Source organism: Balaenoptera borealis (genome assembly GCF_965194805.1).
Source record: "Balaenoptera borealis genome assembly, chromosome: 15".
Taxonomy (NCBI): domain Eukaryota; kingdom Metazoa; phylum Chordata; class Mammalia; order Artiodactyla; family Balaenopteridae; genus Balaenoptera; species Balaenoptera borealis.
In genome coordinates this window covers 37,252,178-37,272,772 of record NC_138871.1, presented here as the reverse complement: position 1 = coordinate 37,272,772, position 20,595 = coordinate 37,252,178, and the positions used below count along the sequence as shown (strand labels likewise).

The 20,595-nt window shown below is 46.0% G+C and overlaps 1 long non-coding RNA gene across 1 annotated transcript in view; it reads right to left on the bottom strand.

The window, feature by feature from the left end:
• The window catches only part of LOC309612489, a 184,013-nt gene that overhangs the window by 91,281 nt on the left and 72,137 nt on the right, over window positions 1-20,595 (bottom strand). Inside the window, exons 4-5 of the long non-coding RNA XR_014235189.1 lie at window positions 16,465-16,526; window positions 9,022-9,099 (exon numbers count right to left, since the gene is read on the bottom strand). This is a non-coding gene — a long non-coding RNA (uncharacterized lncRNA). The remainder of the gene's footprint in view (window positions 1-9,021; window positions 9,100-16,464; window positions 16,527-20,595) is intronic.

The window sequence follows — 20,595 nt, the reverse complement described above, 5'->3', positions numbered from 1 at the left end:
CTATTGCCTGTCTTTTTTTTAAATCTGATTTACTAACGGAACAAACACCTATTACGCTCTCCAGAAACAACTCTGCTGCTTGTCTCTGCCAACAGAAGTTGTTTGGCTAAACATTTACTAAAGTTTCAAACACTAGTGATGGGAACTGTTGGAGAGAAAACAGAGGCGCACGCGCACACACATACACACACAATGTAAAGGGGTGGGAATGGGGTCAAGGAACAAACTTTCAGATATAAAATAAATAAGTCCTGGGAATGTCATGCACGGTGCGGTGACCATAGTTAGTAATGCTGTGTTGTATATTTGAAAGTTGCTAAGAGAATAGATCTTAAAAGTCCTCATAACAAGAAAAAAATTGTAACTATGTGAGGTGAAGGAAGTTACCTAGACTTATCGTAGTGATCATTTCACAATATATACACATATCGAATCACTATGTTGCACACTTAAAACTAATACACTAGTATATATCAATTATATCTCATTAAAAAAATTTTTTTAAATAAAAGGGTAGGGTCAGTGGGAGGAAGCATTTTCCTTCAGCCTGTGCTTTCTGCCAGAGAGCTGCGTTTTACTGAGTTCTCAGATGGAACTGCAGCCTTGGACTTCAGACCGTGAGGGCCAATTAACTCCAGGTGTTTCAGGAAGCTGTGTGCCCAGAGGGTGGGGCGGTGAGGGGAGGGGAAGAGAAGGAAGGAGGCAGCTGTAGGGGACTCGCTCCTGTTCTCCCACATCAATTCTGCTGGTTGCTCTTGAGGAAACTGGAGCTTGATCTCAAAGGCAAACAGGTGTTTTCATCTGAGTTCCATGAAACAGCTAATGTGCTCTTCTGGAAGGTCAGACATCCTCCGGACAACTTTCAGTCCTCTTTACTGTTTGGACAAGGGCCAAAGTGGGGGTGAGGAGGGGGAGGTTGGAGCACCTCCAGGGTCCCGGTCTCAGGCCACAAGGCTCCTCTTGCTTCCCACCCGGCTGACTGAGCTTGGTGGGCATGGTCCTCCGCTCGGGAGAAACCAGCTAAGGCGAGCGGTGGTCGCACCAGGTGGCATAGGACAGGATTTGGAGGTGTCCCAGGGCTATTCCAGTTTGAGCTTGGGCTCTCTGGCCTCTAAGAAAACAGAGACAGCTTTCTGATCTTCCCTAAACCCTCCTTCTCCCGAGTCAGCACCCTTGTCAGGACCTCGGAAAGATTCCAATTCCTCTCCTACCCCAATAGAGCAATAATCGTTCACTCCTTCCACTGAGCAGTCCTCAGTTCGCTCCAGATCAGAGGAAAGGACCAGGAGAGAGAAGCTGAGAAATCTGTGTCCAGCATTGCCAATGCCACCAGCCCTATGTCCAGTTTCCTTGTCCCATGTGTGATAATACAACAGCAGCTTGATGCAAGGCCCCTCCTCATTTGCTTCCTGGGGATTGTTTATTGGAGACCAGCATTTCAGAGAGCGAGTGCCAACTTTAACATATCCGTAGGCAGGGCACTGTCAACCCCACTGTGGATCTTATTTTTAAGTAATTACATTACAGAGGGGTGGGTGGCAGGGAGGAGAGTGGGTATCATAACTGGGGGAATTTTTTTTAAAGACCCAGTTTAAAAAAATCTCAGACTTAATTTAGTAAATTTCAATTACAAGGAGAGTTACTAAGCTGAAAATCATTTGCATCGTATCCTTAATTACCACTTCATTTGTACCTGAGATCATCAATAGACATTCTTGGGAATGCGTAGTCAGAATAAGGGATGGATTCTAATGAGGTCTTTGTTCTTCCTGAGTCTCTCTTAGGAAGCTCCTTCCTCCCTCTGTGCAGAGGCACAGCGTTTTCCAAACTGGGTGGAGACGCCTTAAATTAGAAGTGGAGCGTGTGAAGAAATCAAGAGGTTTTCAAGCTGGCTTCACCAGGGGGGAGAGAGGATGCCACACCCCACCTCCGGCTCTCTAACAGCTCCCCCTCAGGGTTTTATTCCTCTCCCCTTGAATGCATTAGCTCTGCTGGGCTGCTGTGGACGCATCTGCTCCTGGGCTGGCCACAAACGTCCATCTTTATTAGCCGGCAACAAAGCAAATAGCCTTTCTGGGCCTTCCTCTTGCAAATAATGGATGTGCTGCCATAGATCTTCCTGCTTCTGCTTTTCCTGCTTCCTCTAAAGAAAGTGTATCCAGCAGTCTCTGGCCACTGGGTCTTTATTGGAAAAGCTGTTTTCCAAGATCAGTTAGCTCTAAAAAAGTGATGAGCCCTCAGGGACTGCGAGACTGTGTGTGTGTGTGTGTGTGTGTGTGTGTGTGTGTGTGTGTGTGTGTGTGTGTTAAGATACACTTTGTAAGAGACGTCTCTTTTTGGACGGCGGGGTCGGGGGGCAGTAAGGAAAGGGCAAAGTGAACAAAAATCTCTTAACTAAATCCTGCTAATGCCCACTGTTCGTTCCTTCATATGCTACCCCCGACCCTGCAGCCTTTACAAAGCACTTGTTCATCTGTTACCTTGTAGGTAATTTAAAAATTGCCCTCATTCTACAAATGAGGAAACTGAGGCTCAGAGAGGTTAAGTAACTTGCCCAAAGTCACTCAGCTGGGGGTGACAGACTGAGGATTTAAGTCTAGCTCTCTTAATCCTGCGCTCCTTCCAATACCCTAAACCACCTCTCACGGGCTGCCGGCAGCCTGGACATTTACCCCATTTGTGGAGGTCGGCGTTTGTATCCTACTACAGTGTGTTACCCATTTAAACTTTATTTCTGAATCTGTATATTTAAGCAACAATTTTGTTTCAGAGGACTCCAGAGAACGGCCTGACTTAACCTTCCTCTGGAGGTGTGTGTATTTGGCGGAGAGTGGTGAAGGGGGTGGGGGAGGAGGGGAAGGGAGGACTGCCAGCAGGGAATTTTCTCAGTTTTCCACTGGATGAGGCCAAGACCCAGGGAGTCAGACAACTCCACGATTCTCCTGGCATTCTGAACGTCTGCCAGATCCCTGCTCTTTGCTCTCATTATTCCTCTGGGCTGGTTCCAAGTGTGGAGGAGTGTAGTCTGCGGAAGTGTTTGTGTCGGGGTTGGATGCAGCAGGACTGATGCTGTGAGGAAGGAGGGTGTTAACACAAAGAGTCCAGCCAAGCCTTGGGGGTCACAGGGACTGGTCCAAAGTAGGAAGTGTCCTGTGAGCTGGAGGGGTGTTTGTCTCCTGCAGAACCTCCTGGATGCGGCAGCTTCCTCTGCACTAGCTGGCTACCCCCTCATGGTGCAGATGGAATACTCTAGTGAAATGAACAAAAGATCTGAAGCTAAATAACTGGGTTCAAATCCCACCTCTTCTTATTAGCTGACAGATCCTGGGTAAGTCACTTAACCTCCCACAGGATCAGTTTTCTTACATATAGAATGAGAATACTAACATCCACTCTCTGGGCTGTGCTGAGGTTTAAATGAACGATGTAAAGCAAAGAGTGAACGGTGGCTTTGATTAGTAGATGGTTTGAAGCAGCCAGGAAGTGGGAGGATAATAAAAGGAGACTGCTTGTCCCACAAAGACAGTAGCAAGGGGTAGGAGTGGGTTCAGTGATGAGACAGCTTGCAAGGACTTGTGTAAATAGCCCATATGCTGGCTCTGGGGGAACACTGAGAACCTAGTTTGAAAGGCATAAAAGTCATAAAATAGCACCAGTATTTTTTTTCCTTAGTGTGAGCAAAAATATTCAAGCAGACAAACCCAAGCCAATCTTCTGGGAATAAGACTCTAAATATTACTTGTGAGTCACCTCAGCTTCCTTCCAAGAGAAAGACACCCCCATTCCTTCACCCCACATGCTCATCTATGACGCATTAGAATTGTAACTTCTCAGCTTCTCCCACCAAAATCATAGACCCTCGTCGTGGGCTTGAGGACAACCCTGTGCTCTGGTACCATGTGTCCTCAGTTCAGTCCCTCTGGTGGTTAGTCAGTTTCCACAACACCCTATCAAAGGAGCGGGACGCACGTCAAGCCCCACAGTAGACACTAGGTGGCGCTGGACCCCATGTTATTCAGGCAGCTAACCCCGCATCCCTTTCTGGAAAATTGTTTCTGCAGTGAGGTCCTCTCCTTCCCAGAGACGTGGGGCGCTATTTCAGTTTATGCCACAAGCATAAAGGGCCACCAGAAGATCGCCCCTGGCTTTTCTGCTAACTGGGACAACTGTCCGGGTATGGCTGCGAAAGGCAGTTCCCAGCCCTGAGGCTGGAGACCCAGCGGTCATTTGCTGAGCTATATATAACTTGTTAGGAACAAGAAGGTCTTTTCAATTTCGGCTCTGCCCAGAGGGGCAGGAAGGAAAAGAACTTTCTCCCTTAGGAGGAGGTGGGGGAAAAAAAGAGGCAGATCCATGATGCTCCTTTGTGAGCTGCCCAGCATCTGCCCTTCCCTCTGGGAAGGGAGCTGAGGGACTTTCCGACCCTGACCCCAGGCCATTACATTCCAGGCCCCGCCCCCTCTCAGGGTGAGACCATCCATCCTCACTGCCCCCAGGAGCTGAGTTATGGGTTTATTTTCTGTCCAGGGATCTGAGCTGACGTTGGCATTTAGTACCCGCTTAATTTCATTGCACTGACCCTCATATGTATCAAGAGCATACTGGCATTCCGATTGCTGTGATCACAACGCTCTTATGAACAACAGCAATAAATGGCAGTTATAAAGTAATTTCCAGCTTTCTAAGCATTATAAGCACTCTTTATACCTACAGAGGCAGGTGAGTTTCATTTTCTGTTTGCAGATAAAGTGACTGACACCCCGGGGTCTCACTGGAACTGTTGGCACTGATGTTGTCTCTTTGAAACAGTGATGATCATTGTTGCTTATTATCATTTTCACTATTATGTTCCCTTCCATGTGCAAGAGGCCAAACAGAACACTTGCTTAAAGACAGCTTTTGGCTACTGGGTTTCTGTTTGGGTGGTACTACCTGGGCAAAGGAGGGCTGAATGTGGAGAACCAACGAAGGGGGGTGAACACTGAGCAGACCCTTGACTTCTTGGACGAGCGAGAGTTTCCTTCGGTGGAGGTTGGGCTCTGCAGAGTTGGAGGGCAAATGTGTTGGGAGGGTGGGTATGTTGGCAGTGCTGTTAAGAAGACAACTGGGGAGTCCCCATCAACCAGCCAAACAGCACATTCGTGGGTACCTACCATACAGAAAAGAAACGGTGTGCCTCTGTGAGGTCAAAAAGACCTTTAAGTCTTTGCCTCCAAAGAGCTTGTGGTGCACTGTCATTGGGGCATATATAGCGTGTACAGATAAAAAGAAAATTAATGACTCACAGAAGTCCTAGAGAATATCCTAGCTTGGTTGTGCAGGGCTCCCCTTTGGGGCAATGAGAAGGGAAGGGGTTGGCAGGGCTGGAAGGAGATGGGAGGAAGGGACCAGTTGGGATTCCTGGTGGCCTGGGCTGGACCTTATCATCTGCATAACATGGGGCTTGCCACCAGGTCATGTCCAGGCTATAAATATCCTGCTGGGGTCAAAGTGGAAACAAAGGCCTAGAGTGCCTGGGTGATGTTTTGTACCTTCGGGATGCCTGTGTTGTGGCCCCAGGAAGTCAGAGGGAAGTCACCTGGGGGAGGTGAACTTTCTACCTTCCAGCCCTCCTCCCTACAAGGTTCTGTTCCCCAGGTCCTCGAAGGTGTGGGTGCAGTTCCAGGCCCATCACCCCCACTTCCAGTCAGTCCTGGCAACTCTGCTCCTGACTTTCCCCTTCCTCCCTGCTCCCCCTGCCTCCACCCCCAACACCACTGACACAGTTCAGGCCTCATCACACCTGGTCTGAAAGGCTTCTCTTTTAAAAATAAACAAAATGATTTCTATAAGAAATAAATGCACATGGAAAGGGATGAACATGCATAAATCTGACAAAAACATTTACAGTAAAAGTAATCCTCCCTTGCACCCCTGGTCCCCAGCCTCCCAGGTCCTCCCCCAGAAGCAGCCACTGATGCCCTACCTCCAGTCTACCCCCTTCTCTCCCTACCGGCCCAAGCCTTGTCCAACCACCCTTTTCTGCTTTCCAGAATCTTGTTTTTTAAAGCATAAATTGATCCTGTTTTTCTTTGTCCTTGGATATGTGAAATGCAAACTCCTTGGCCCAAGCTACAAGCGCTTTCCTATCAGGCCCCACAGACTTCTCCAACCTTCTCCTCACCTCCAGCCCCACTCACAAGCTCTGTTCCAGCCAGGCCCAAGCACTTGCAGTGGCCTAAATCCATGTTCTCATCTGGCACAGTGTATATTTAAAAATAATTTTTAATTTACTTTTTTGAGTAGGTAATACTAATACACACGCATATAATATCCTACTTCCCTAAGCACCACTCTTTACTAATTTCTTGTATTTCCTTCTAGATAATTTTTATGCATATTCCTCTCCCTTTTCTTACTCAAATGATAACATGTAATTGACACTTTCTACATCTGTGTTTTAAAAATTTAGTAATAATATCCTAGAAACCTTTCCATAGCAATTCATAAAGAGCTTTCTCATTGTTTTTCATAGCTCTGTGGTAATCAATTGCTTGGATATACTCTAATCTGGCAAACTTTTTTGGACCAGATAGTCAAGGATAGTTAGGACCAGAGAGTCAATATTTGAGGGTTTGTGGGCCATCCAGTCTCTGTGAAAACCACTCCCCTCTCTGCTCTAGTGTAAAGGAAGCCCTGGATGGTGCGTAGACAAAGGGGCCCGGCTATATTCCATATACCTGTACTTATAGATGCTGATGTTAGAATTTTATATGATGTTCATGTGTTATGAAATAGAATTCTTCTTTTGATTTTTTTCAACCATTAAAAAATGTAAAACGATTCATAGCTGCAGGCCCTACAAAAGCAGGCAGAGGGCCAGTTTAATGAGAGTTCGCTGACCCCTAACTTAGTTAACCAGTTCTCAATTAATGAGCATTTAAATCGCTTCTAATCTTTTGCTGCAATTTATAATCATGTACATATGTCACTTTATATGCATCCAAATATTTCTCCCTGTAGGGTCAGCTCTAAGAAGCAGGGTTGCTGGGTCAGAAGGTGTATGCGTTTATTTTGATGAGGATTGCTAAATTACCCTTTTAGGGCTGTACTAGTGGACATGCTCACCAGCAATGGATGGGAATGTCGTCCTCACAGCCAAACTTGGATTTTTGCCAAGCTAATAGGTTAAAAAAAAAAAGAGGCATCTCAGCACACAGCCATTTGTATTTTTTTTTTGTGAGTGTTGTCTTTTCATATCCTTTGCTCATATTTTAATAAATCTTTTCTTTATAGGTTTGTTTATATTTTCATGATTTAAGGAGATTAGCCCTCTGTCTGCTGAGTTGTATATATTTGCAGATTTTCACTTGTTTGTTACTTTGCTTATACAGGTTTGCTTGTTTGTTTGGTGTGCAAAAGCTCAAATTTTTTTAACTTTTATCAGCTGAATTTATCAGCTTGTTATTTTACAGCTTGTGGTTTTTGAGTCATAAATAGGAATAATTTTCCCACTCTAAGATTATAAAAGCATTCTCCCACGTTTTCTCTTGGTACTTGTGTGGTTTTCTTGTCAACATTCAAATGCTGAATCCATTTGGAATTTATTCTGGTATATGGTGTGAAGTATGGCTTCAACTTAATTTTTTTCTAGATGGCTACCCAGGAATCTCAACACCATTTATTGAAGAGTCACTGGATTTGGAACGCCACATTTATCATATACTAAATGTATTTATAGTCTTCATAAAATATATATATTCATTGGTCTGTCTATTCATGTGCTTTGAAGTTTTTTTGTTTTGTTTTACAGATTTCCTTTTTTCGGGCCACTCTGCGTGGCTTGTGGGATCTTAGTTCCCCGACTAGGGATCGAACCTGGGCCCTAGGCAGTGAGAGTACAGAGCCCTAACCACTGGACCCCCAGGGAATTCCCTATGACGTTATTAATTATCAAAGTGCTATAGTATGTTTTTATGTTTGTTGATCTAGTCCAGGATTTCTCAGCCTCAGCACTATTGACATCTTGGGCCAGATATCATTCTTTGTTGTGGAGGGCTGTCCTGCACGTTGTAAGATATTGAGCACCATCCCTGGCCTCTGCCCACTGGATGCCAGTAGCAGGCGTGCGCACACCCACACACACGCACACACACAGAGTGATAAGCAAAAAAAAAAAAAAAAAAAGAAAGAAAGAAAAGAAAAAAGTTTCCAGATGTTGCTAAATGTCCCCTGGGGGACAAAATCACCTCAGTTGAGAACCACTGGTTTAGCCATTTCTTGTTGCCTTTTTTTTTTCTTTTCCATAGCTTCCTATTTCTTCTTGTTTATTTCATCACAGTGATCCCTCTACTTGGAATGTCCTTCACTTACTCACTTTCCTCTCAGCATTCAGCTCAGGCCCTCAGGAAGCCTTCTTGGACCACCCTATTCTGTCCTGTCCCCGCCCAACCTGGTGTGACCCCCATGAGAATTTCCATGAAATTTGCTTGTCTCTTACCCCTGACCAGGCTGTCAGCTCCTAGAAGAGAGAGGTTTTGCTCCTGCCTTTATCTCCTCTGGCACATAGCCTCTGGCACTGAGCTTGGCACAGGGTAGGTGTTCTATCACTGTTGATGGATGAATGGGTAAGTGAATACTTCTTTTACCCACCTCTCACCAACAGCCACAAGTTCAGTCAAAGCAGATGGGTGAAGGATGGGATCTGTTACCCACAATGCACCCCTGGTGCTGAGAACCGGGGTGGGGAAAGCTTGTGTGTGTCCAGGCACACTAGTCGATGAGATGTGTGCAATCTCCTGTTTAATACCCTGCAGTCCCCAGCTACTAAGATGCACTCAGCTGCTTAGGAACAGGAAAAGGAGGGCTGGGGACAGCTGGCCTTGGTGGTTTCCTGGAAAAGCTGGATAAATAGTGTTGACAACATGAGCCCTGGAGTCTGACAGCTTATGTCAGATTCCTACTCTATTCACTTACCAGGTACTTAACCTATTTAAGCCTCAGTTTCTTCATTAGTGAAATGGGGGTAATAACAGTACTCACCTCAGAGGTGAGCAATGCCCCCTTTGGCTGGCTGTTTATTGTCTGATGAGTTCTCCCAGTTCTCTTGCCCTGAGCACCCTGGTGAGAGGAGAGAAAACGAAATGATTACTCCGAGGTACAGGCCAGACCATGTGGGAGAAAATGATGGTGTTTGGGGGCCTCTGTCTGACTTTTCTCTAAGGCAAGGAGACCCTAGCACTGATGTGGGCCTCAGGAGCCAGGAAAGAACCAGACACTAGGTAAGAAGTCTCCCCCTCAAAAAGTTGACACCACAAGCATTTACCTAAGATCTTTTTTTTTTTTTTAATTTTTATTTTATATTGGAGTATAGTTGATTAACAATGGTGTGATAGTTTCAGGTGTACAGCGAAGCCCAAGATCTTAAATGAAGTGAAATGATTCATTTCTATGCATAGGAGAAGATAATGGTAAGTAGAACCTATCAAGTTAAATAGATTAAATGCCAGACTCTGTGCTCACTGGTTTACATACAGTTACATAACAAACCCCTACACACCTTCCTCTCTCAGAGCACGTCTTCATCTGGTGACAGGATGGGGTGGAATTGCTATACACAGCCCTCCTCCCCCATCATCAATTTCCTTATTTATTCTAGCACTGTTTATCTCCAACCTAAATGCTCTCTCCTGGCTGCCACACCCGGCTCTGTGTAGGCTAAGCTGGAGCTAGACGCACACTGAATGAATCAGATGTGAGTACAGGCTCTTAGTCTTGATTTTAGAGGCTTTTAACTCCCAGCCGCTCATGACTGTGCAGCGTGGCCCTGCCTGCACCCTCATACCTGCTGCCTCCAGTACTGTAAAGAGTACGCCTGCTCCTGGCGAAACGCTCCAAGAGAGAAAACAGACATTACCCAAAGAACACATGCTTCTCTTTTGCATTTCTTCTGATGCCTGCTCAGAACCCATGGGTGCTGAGAAGATATTGCTGATGGGTTTACCCTGGCCTTAGTTGCGTGTCTGTGGATGTGGCCCATAGAGGCAGTGGGGTACCTAGGTCTTCTCCTTTCAGATGTTCTTCTAAGAAGGGAAATGGTGTGCCCCATTTATTTTGTTTCCACCACAATCTTTATCCAGGCCGTCTGTCACCTTTTCCCCCAGAATCTACAGCCCTTTCAAGGATGTCTCTGACCCTAACCTCTACCTGCCTGTGACATTGTGATTTATCATAAGAAATATATATTTGGTCTTTGACCTTCCATCTTTACTTAGTGAAACTTTACCTGGTGAATGCATCAAATAGCATGTAAATGTCACTTCCTCAAGAAGGCCTGCCCCCAGTTGGTTATTACCAGCTCTCATGGCTCCAAGCACCACCACTCATCACAGTTGCAATTTTATATTGTTTGTGTAATAATTAATTAATGTTTTCTCTCCCAGTCCATGAGGGCAAGTGGTTTCTTTTTTTTCTTACCACTTATCCTCAGAGCTTAGCATAATGCCTGACACATAATAGATACCAGGCATTTATTGAGTGAATAGTGAATAACAGGTAGTATAATCTAGTAGATAATGCTAATATTTATGTGCCAGGAAAGTTCTGAGCATGTTAGAAATACTATGATCTTCCTAACAATCTATGGGTTGGGTAGTACTACCCCTACTTTACACACAAGAAAATTCACCCATGATCCCATAACTGGAAGAGGCAGGATTTGAACCCATGGAGCTGGCTCCAGAGTCTGAACCTTTAACCACTATGTTGTTCTAGCCTGTGTTGTTCTCCCATGTTTTAGTAAATCTACAAATTTCATTTGGTTCTAGGTTGTTATTATATCATGCCTTGTACCTCTTACTTGCAATGAATTGTACTCCACTTGACGTGACATTAGAAAATTTCCTTGACAAAGTGTTTTATCTGCCAAATAGCACTGTAGTAATACGCATCCTGTGTTTTAGCAAAAATAAACTGTACGTATGAATAAAAATTTGGTAGCAAACCTGTGAATGGACATCACAGTACATGGGTTGAGAACCACTGGTCTACTGGCTGATAACAAATCTTTAGTATACTTATTCATCCCATTCTCTTTTATGGATTATAGATAAAATCTTACTCACCATTCCCCTGAGAAAAATATATGTTTTCCTGGACTTGGTGGCATGCTTCATCTTTCTGCTCAGCAAACCTTTGATCCTGAGGAGAAGCAAGGTCTCCTTCTATCCTTAATGTCCCAAATACCCCCTCTCTGACATTCGCAGTGGTCCACCTCAAAGGGCAAGGCCAAGCTTGTATTCAGAGGTTTTGATTTCTTTACAACTGTGTTCCTGATTCCTTGGTACTTTGCAAAAATCACACTCACCCCCTTGCAGGAAAGTACCAGGGACATTAATCCAGGGCTTTCTTGGGTGACCAGCACGTTTTCACTTTTCTAGATGGAATTGGAAGTGGCCTACCATCCCTGGTAAAATATTTTTTAAAAGACGTATTTTTAAAAAGGTGTATAAATGTGTATGTGTATATATGTGTATGCATATATATAGTATCTATATTTTATACATGTAAATTAACAGACTAGAGATGGGGATAATCTCTGTCAAGAGTGCTTACCTCCAGAGGCAGAGGTAAGAGTGAAAGAGATGATGAAGGGGAACTTCTTCAGATTTTGGGAGGTGGTTTGCTTCTGAACATTTGGATCTTTACAGTAAGACTATATTTACATATCAGATAATTAACTCCTTCCTCCCAAAAGGAGACAAAGAAAGAATTATTATTAATGCTGAGGAAGGGAGGGAAGTGAGGAGGGGCAATCAATGAAAGCAGTCTCATTTTTGACGCTGTATACTTCCGTATTATTTGAATTTATGCACCAGGGACACACGTATTTCTTGTGCAGCTATTTTTTATCATGCAAAGGCTCACTTATTCACTAAACAGCTAATATTTTTTACTCTTCACTCAATGCTGAACACTGTGTCCTGTATTTGATCTGCTGTAATCCGTGCAATATTCCATGAGTGACATACTGTCATCCCATTTTATGAAAGAGGAATTTGGAGCCCAAAGACTGGTTAGGTCATCTGCCCAATGGCCCATCGAGGTAGCAAAGAGCAGAGCTGAGAACCAACCAGCTCTGCCTGATTCGATGTGGGTCATGGTGGTGGGTACCAGCAGGAATGAGGCTTCCCTGCTCTTATGTAAGTGGAACCTAGTTGAGATGGAAAACATGAGAGAAAGGCTAAAGAAATGAACAGACTGAGGAAAATAAACAGAGACATTTAGCAGAAAGAAATGCTCAGAGAAATAACCCTAGTAAACTTGAATGACATCAGAAAGACAGTCAGAGACGGTTTGGTGCCCCCAAACACCTGTAAACATTTTCATTTGGTTCTGCACACCCTAGAAGCCTCATGTCACACTGCAGCTCTGTCCAGACGATTCTAATAATAGCCCGATAGAATCCTGTGGTTGGAAGAGGCTGTGAGAGGTAACTGAGTCCATCCCCTGCCTGCAGAAAGGAGTAAGTGTTCTCCTTACAGGAAAACCGAGGCAAGGAGTAACTTAAATTACTAGATCAAAGTCACTTCTCCACCCCACTCCCTAAGTCAGCCAAAGAGTTGGGACCGTGTGCTGGGGTCAAGGGCACCGACAGCCTCATGATTCAGCATGTGGAAAATATATTCATACCACAGCTCTTTACAAAGGAAACTTACTGCCCACCCTCTTTTCCAGCTGTAAAACATCTGGCTGGTGGGGGTTGGGGGGGGTAGGTGTCAGCTGGGAAAATGAAAAGGAGTCACTGTAATGCCCCTTCTCCCAAGGCAGCATCAAGAGGAGGAATGGGGATGGTGTTAGGGGCTTGGGGCTCAGAAGGAGGTGGGCGTCAGTTGTTCTTGCATTGTTGGTGTCATTCTTTATTCCTGTTATCTACCTAGTCAGGATGCGGTTCCATTAGCACACCAGATCAGGCTAAGTGTGTCATGAATGATTAAAGGCCTTGCAAGAGATTAAGGGAATTACATTTGTATGCTCCATATAGCCAAAGGCTGAAGGACAACTGCAGGCAAGCCTCTGAATAGCTTTACACGTGAAAAATAAGAATAACTGAAGATGGTTCCAGGGCTTAGCACTTTAAATCATGAGGATGTAATGCAAAGACAAGTTCTCTGAGGGCAAGTGGCTCCTCAGTCATGGGCACTGAGAGGATGGTTTATGGTTGTGTAGGATTTGAATGAAGATACAAGTCTGACAACATCGATCTAGGAAGCAATCCATAGGGCCACCTTTGGGCCACTGTGGTTAAGGACTAGGGTGAAGCTCTCACTTCCAGTGCAAAATTTAAGGGGACACCAAAAAACTCAGTCATCAAGAAAAATAATATTTTAATGCCATATTTTTAAAAAATAAAAATTAATGCAAAAAATCCAAGATGAACAAAGACTATTACGGGGCCATAATATATTGGAGCCTGAGGCAAAAGGAAAAATGTAAGTCCCTGGCTTTAGTGGAAGCAAACTCATCAGTCATATTTTCCAAATCTACTTCTCTGCTCCTCTCATTTTTAATTGAGAGAATTGTCATGTTTGACAGTTTCTCTTGACTAAGTGACAATCTTAAATAATTTTAAATTAATTAAGCAGAACTAAAATCAGAGTAAATTCTGTTGGGGTATAAATCAAATATTCAAACTTAAAATAATGTGAGTTTTAATGTACCTACTTTTCAATCTTTCAATATTTTTTCAACTACTTTAATGTTCTGGGAAAAAGTAATAATTAACAAGTACATATGGGGGCACACAGCTTTCCTTCTGCTTTGGACTCCAACACGGTCCCCATGGCTTTGGTGGTAAATAAACCACATCCGCTGGTCTCCAGTTGGAAACGGGGTGTGTCTGTGTCAAACCTGGGTAACCCTGCTGATTACTACTCCCCTTGGTCTACAAAAAACCCTTTGGCTCTCTGGGGATGCCCTTTAGGATTGGGGATTCAGGAAGTCATCTTGTCCCGTTTCACACCTTTCTAGAGGCCACGAGATTATTGGGAACCGGGGACGACATTATCCCACCCTCACTGCTTGATGTGTGGGAGTCTCTGACCTTTGGGGAGGGGTCACCTTGAGTCCAAGGGCACATAGCACATCCTTGATACAGAACATATGACTAGTACTTCTGTACACCAAACAACTTTAAGAAACACCATTTGGAGGTTCTTGGCTAGAAGAAACTTTCTGAGATAATGAGGTTTTTCTTATTCTTTTGCCTTAAAAAATATAATATGCTCACATGGTTCAAAATTCAAAAAGAAGTAAAAAGGTAAACGTTGAGAAGCCTTTGTCCCACCCTTGTTCTACACTCTCCTCCTCCTCACGTACAAATAGGCAATAACTTTTGGTCATTTACTGGCAATTGCGGCTTCTTTAAAATTAGTATTCGAATAGGTTTTATGAGTTAGACTGGGACCCACCCAGCTCCTTCTGGATGAGACGATCTAGCTGGTGAAGAGTGCTGAGCAGAGTCACATTTGTCACATTTTGTGTATGTGGTTGACACTGGCAACATGGAGCCAGCGTCTTTTCAGGTGCCACCGGAGCCCACAGGCATCCAGGCCTCTCTTCCAGACTGGCACAGCATCTAGTGTCAGTGCTACTGGATACCCCAGAGCCAAGCCAACGGGGAACAGGTCTGAGGCCATCAGCATGGTTGGCATCTTGGTCTAATAATAATAATAATCCCCAAAGAAAAGGGTATCAGTGTTTCCTAGAAACACATGACGGAGTTTCTAATCTGTCCCCATTGAACCGCAAGCAAGCTTCTGCATACTCGGGATTACACACATCCTGGCAATTGGAATGACATTCCAAACCACAAACACAACTCTTTGTTTTTGTGGTCACCATGTACCCTCAAGATATCAGTTGCTCCCAAGGCGACTGATTTCCTCTGCTCTCTTGGTTATGGTTGAGGAGGTCACTGGGAGAGTAGGAGGGAGGAACCCTCTTAAGAGCCAGGGTCCCACAGGACCCAGAGTTGGAGGGTAAGCGGAAGCCGGGCTGGGAGAGATCTCAATACCAACTGGGGAGAAATGCTGACTGAACCACCAAGCCACGTTAGCTTTATAATGTGTGGAAGGCGTCTTCTCCTCACGCCTCTTTTGGCCACATCCCTACTCACCACTCTTCTCTATAAAGTTGTTGCCCACTGAGTCACCCTCTAGGGCTTGCTGGCAAACTTTCAATTCCCTCTGGCTTTCAGCTGAGGGGCCCCTCCCAGACTTCTCCACTCATTCCCACCCTTCACAAGGCCTTGGAAACTTTGTTGAAAACTTGGGTGGTGTGTGAACTCCCAGGTGCCACAGTAAGTCCTGAGTAGAGTGAACCCCTCCGCTCTCTCTGAGCCCTCGGTCTAATTCAAATTTAGGAGGACACAGAGACTACAGGGTAAAGAAAAAGCAAGCAGAGTTTGTGGTTCCACCCTCAGGCAGCATTACCTAGCCTAGAGCAGACACGTTTTTTGGTTCAATGCAACTAGTGTTAATTAAGGCGTTCAAGAAAGTGGTGATTGCTGCGGAGGCAAATTTAAGAGTAAGAACCCTCTGTTGAGGAGGAGGGGCAACGAGTGGTAGCCAGTGTTCAGAGAACAGGAAATGTCTCTGGAAAGACAGGCTGTGAAATCATGACAAGGATCAAATGCCTAAATGCTGAAGGAAATCCACGTGAAGGAAAGAGAAGCTGCAGGGTGGGTTCTGAAGGGAGATTACCAGATGAAGCAAGATCCCAAGCACTGTCCCTATTTACCTCAGACCCATGCAAGCCTCTCCCTTCTTTCGTTTGTGCAATGCCTATTTGCACCTACTTCACTATGGGCACTCAAGAATTGACACAAATAATGTATTTCTCTGCATATTTTTTCTGTCTCCCTGGATATCTCTTCCTCCATTTTTGAGAAGAAACATAAAGAAACAACTTTTTCTCTGGAAGACTGATTTCATCACCAATAGTCCATTTCCAGAGATATACCATATCTCAGGACATATCTCGTGTGCTATGTCCCAGGAACACTTTAACACATTTTCATAAATAATCGTCACGTGCATGCTCAAGGGTTATTGGCTATCCTTCTGTCAGTGGGTGGGGTAAAGGGTAGAGCATTCTCTCATAAAGTTAGACAAAAACAGAGTATCTGGGTGTTGCTTTGGCTTTCCTGACTGTTGGACTATGACACTTGCTGTACTTTTTCTAAAACTCTATGATTTTGAGGTCACACTGATGGAATGCTCCTTTGTACTCTTGCTGCTGTCTGGAAATATTTGTTTTCATCTTATGGATTAAAGAGAGCTCAGAGTTCTACAGTTTAATAAGTTCGACCCAGATAGTGGTGAACAGCTCATGCTTCACCCATACCATTCTGATATAATACAGGGCATCCAAATATGCCTTTTGAAATTCTGATTAGCTCAGGGCAGGAGAGTTTGAATCACTTACCTTACATTCCACTTGCTGTTACAGGAGATTTCTCCCAGGTTCACCTCATATACACACACCACCTGGGGGGAAAAGAATCAAGAAATATTTTCCCTCACAGCAAAGTTGAATAAACTTTAACATCCTTCCTTTGCACGTGAACAGTTAGATGTCCCTCATCTTACCAAATGTCAGCTTCTCCCTCCTATGGGATGATCCCCTTCATCTTCCCAAGGTCTTCACTCCACAAGGAGTGAAGTCCTTCTTTTTCTGCTGCTTTGATACCTCTCTCTCTCCTGAATCATTCCCATTCGCAAAGAAAATACACATGAAAAATTCCCATTCTCTCATATCCCCTGGCTACAGCCCCACCTCCCTGTTCCCCATCGTACCCAAATTTCTAGAATACTTCTCTGCCCACTGCCAAAGCCTCTGCCTTCATGGCACCACTGAAATGACCCATCTCGGGGTCCCCAGTGACTGCCCAAGTGCAATGGTTGTGTTTTTGTCCTAATCTTTTTTGATCTGACCATTCCCTCCTCCTGGACCCTAGCTTGGCTTCCGGGTCAACCTATCTGCTGGTTTCTTTCCTTCCTCCCTCCCTGCCTCCATCTGCTTAGCCTGTTCCATCCAACTTCATGTGCTGGGGCAACTGGAGGGTTTTGTCTCAGCCTCTGTCATCCTCTACCTATGCTCTCCCTGGGTCATCTCATCAGTGCCCAGGGACTGAAATTCCCTCTTTATGCTGTTGACTCCCAAATTTCTACCAACTGAGACCTCTCCAGTCCAAGACTGGCTCACAGAACTACCTGCCATTGTGGCTTCTCCTTGGTCAGTGTCTCAAGGATGTCTCACAGCCAACCAATACAAAACAAGGGCTGATCTGCATTTCTGAGCATTTGAAAATTAAAGGAATTTATTCTTGTCTTCATCCTGGGTGATAATGCCTGCTGCTAAAATCTGTGTGTGTGTGTGTGTGTGTGTGTGAGAGAGAGAGAGAAGTGTGGTTTGGGTGTGTGACCTAGAGTTCTATCCTCACTCGCCATGTGTACAGTATCCTGATAGGCAGCTATGTGTCATTTTCCCTGTGCTTATTTCTATTGGACTATTCGGCCTTTTCCTACTAATTCCATGATATTTTGAATCATGACCCCCATGCCCCAATACCAACAAAAGTCCACTTCCCACATATTTCCTGGAATGTTGGGAAATGTTCTATAAACTATGATGATTGCCTTGCTGGGACCACAGGGCCAGGCCATACCCTTTCAGTGGGACTTGAGAGAGGGTTTCCCTGAAGGAAAGAGATGTTCTCATTGCCATTCAATCACAGAAGAGTTAGTTCTGCGCCTTAGATGTAAGTTAGGGAAACCATAATCTCTCTGGGTTCAAGGCCTGAGGACACTGAAAAGGCTAGTAGGGGGCAGGTTCCTGAGTTACACGAACATAAAACAACATTTGAAAGCTTTTTTTGTGTGTCATCTTACTCACTTGTCCATCTCCCACCGTGGCTGTCCCCTAAGGTCCTAACTCATCAACCATGAAGCTTCCAACAAGGGGGCTTCTCTGGAGCAAGACCACATAAGAGGGGCCGTGAAGCTCTGGCCCATAGCTCTCCATCCTGGTATGCTGGAATCACAGGGGGAGCTTTAAAAAGTGCTAAGGGCGGAGACCTTCCCCAGAGACTCTGATTTACTTGGCCTGGGTGTGGTCTGGTTTTCAGTTTCCCAGGTGATTCAGATGCACAGCCAAGGTTGAGAGCTCAACTCTGGGCCACGCGGGCACCAGCTTCACAAGGTTTCTCTTCACCACAGATGATTTCTAGCAGTAGGATTTCAGCTCCAGAGAGCCTTGGGCTTGCATCTATCACATGGCACCTTCCTGTAATGTTCAGTGTAGATTTCTCTTTCCCAAAAGACTGTGAGTACTTTGAAGACTGGGGCTGTGTCACTGCATCTGCTTCTCTATGTCCAGTATACCATGGCGCTCAATAAATGTTAGCTCAATGCATAGGTGCATGTCCCAAGCAAGGTGAAGTGGATGGTTGCCCCCAGATCCCATGCCCTGGCATTCAAGTTCACCTTCAGAGACCCCCACACCACCTGCTGCACATTGGGTGTGTACTTTGCATCACAATACATTCCAGACTCAGTCCCCAGGTTCCCAAGGAGGGCACTCTGTGTAGAATTGTTCTGCTGCTGCCTCCTCCACAGGGCGGGAAACTCACCACAGTAGGTTAGCTCCCTATTTGCTACGTCTGGGGACTGTCAGCCCAGAACGCTTCATCAGCCACTCCAAGCCTGCTCTCCCACTGGCCCAGGAATGTGGTTCCCTGAACGCTGGAAGGTCTGCAACCAAATGGGTGGTTCTGAGAAAGCTCCTAGATGCCGTGGAAGCAAGTGTTCCATGAGGGATGGTTTCTCTTTGGGATGTGTCACTGGTTTGACATTGTCACCTGTCATTCTCTGAGTCTCAGGATGACATCATCTAGCTCAGGACTCTGGGTGTGGTGGGTGGTGGTGCTGGCACTGTTCGTGTTTGGTTTTAGGCAGCTCTATTCCTTGGGACTGAATCCTTCAGAATGGGGTGTCTTAACCCAGGGCTGATAGATGGGTCTTGGGGAGCAGGGCCCATGACTCCTTGAAATTGTATATGGGGTATTGCATCTGTAGGCTTTAAGCACATTTCTCTAAAGAGAGAGCCTTCTAATTTTCTTCAGATATTTTAAATTGTCCATGAAACTGCAAAAGTTTTGGCCCATCGACTTCCCACTGTCTTCCCCACAGTTTTAACTTTCCACTGTTCCTAGAAGGCCTTGAGCGGGTAAGTTCTAACATCATTCTGGCACAAGGTACGGAATGAGGTAGGTTATCTGGGTTAGACCAGCCTCTGTGGACACAGAAAGAGACTATGGGTTACTTGGTTTTCTGAGAACGTGAAAGGTAGAGGAGCATATTAGTGCCATCTGTCACCCTCTATCTTGAACATTGATGTGTGTGAGTGAGAGAGAGAGAGAGAGAGTGTGAGAGTGTGTGAGAGTGTGAGTGTGTATGAGTGTGAGAGAAAGTGTGAGAGTGTGTGTGAAAGTGTGTGAGTTGTGCGTATGAGACTGTGTGTGTGAGTGTGTGAGGGAGTGTGTGACTGTATGTGTGTATGAGAGAGTGTGAGTATGAGAGTGTGTGTGAGAGTGTATGAAAGTGTGCGAGTGAGAGTGTATGGGTGTGTGAGGGAGTATGTGTGAGTATGTGAGAGTGCGTACGTGTGAGAGTGCATGTGAGGGAGTGAGTGTGTGAGTGTGGGTGTGTGAGGCAGAATGTGTGTGTGTGAGAAAGAATATGTATGTGAGAGAGTGTGAGAGAGTGTGTGTGAGAGGATGTGAATGTGTGTGAGAGCGAGCGAGCGCTGCAGTCCTCCTCACACTGAGCGTGCGTGTCACACAACAGGCGGCCGTGTCTCATGTGCCTGCCTTGCCGTGTTCACAGCCCTAGTGTTCCCGGGCTCTGTGACACTTACTCAGAATGACTGGAATCTCCTCCAGGACGAACCTCCTGCCACCAACACCCCCATCCCTGCCCACCCTGAACTCCTCACACAGCGCCCCGCCCCATCACCCGGTTCTCCAGGTCGGGCTGGGTTTATCTTCAGCAGGACGCGCGCCCACTCCCCCTCCCCCCTCCCCCTCCCCCCTCCCCCCCTCCCCCTCCCCCCTCCCCCCCTCCCCCTCCCCCCTCCCCCCCTCCCCCTCCCTGGGCAGGGGCCGCGGATGAAGCGAAGCCTTGTTCCCACCGCGGAGCGGCGGCCCCAGCGCTCGGCCCCATCTCCTCCGCGGTGGAAACAGTGGCCGGCGGTGGACTGAGGCCGGGAAGGCAGCGCCCGACTCAGAGAAGTTGGGGGGCAGCCAGGGCTGGAAACGCCAGGGCTGCTCCTTCTCTGCTCTGGGCCCCCCGCTGTCCTGGGGAGAGCGCGACGCCGGAGGCCCCCCTCACTGCCTGGGGCGGGCAGGGGGTGGGGGGACGCCAGCCTCTTCCGTGGCCTCTTGGCTCACAGCCTTGTATTCCCTCCCCGAGGGCTAGCAGCTCTCCCTCCTCACGTCCCTGGTGCTGGGGTACTAAAAAGGCAGCATGGTGCCAGGGGGCACTTTTCTTGGCAGAT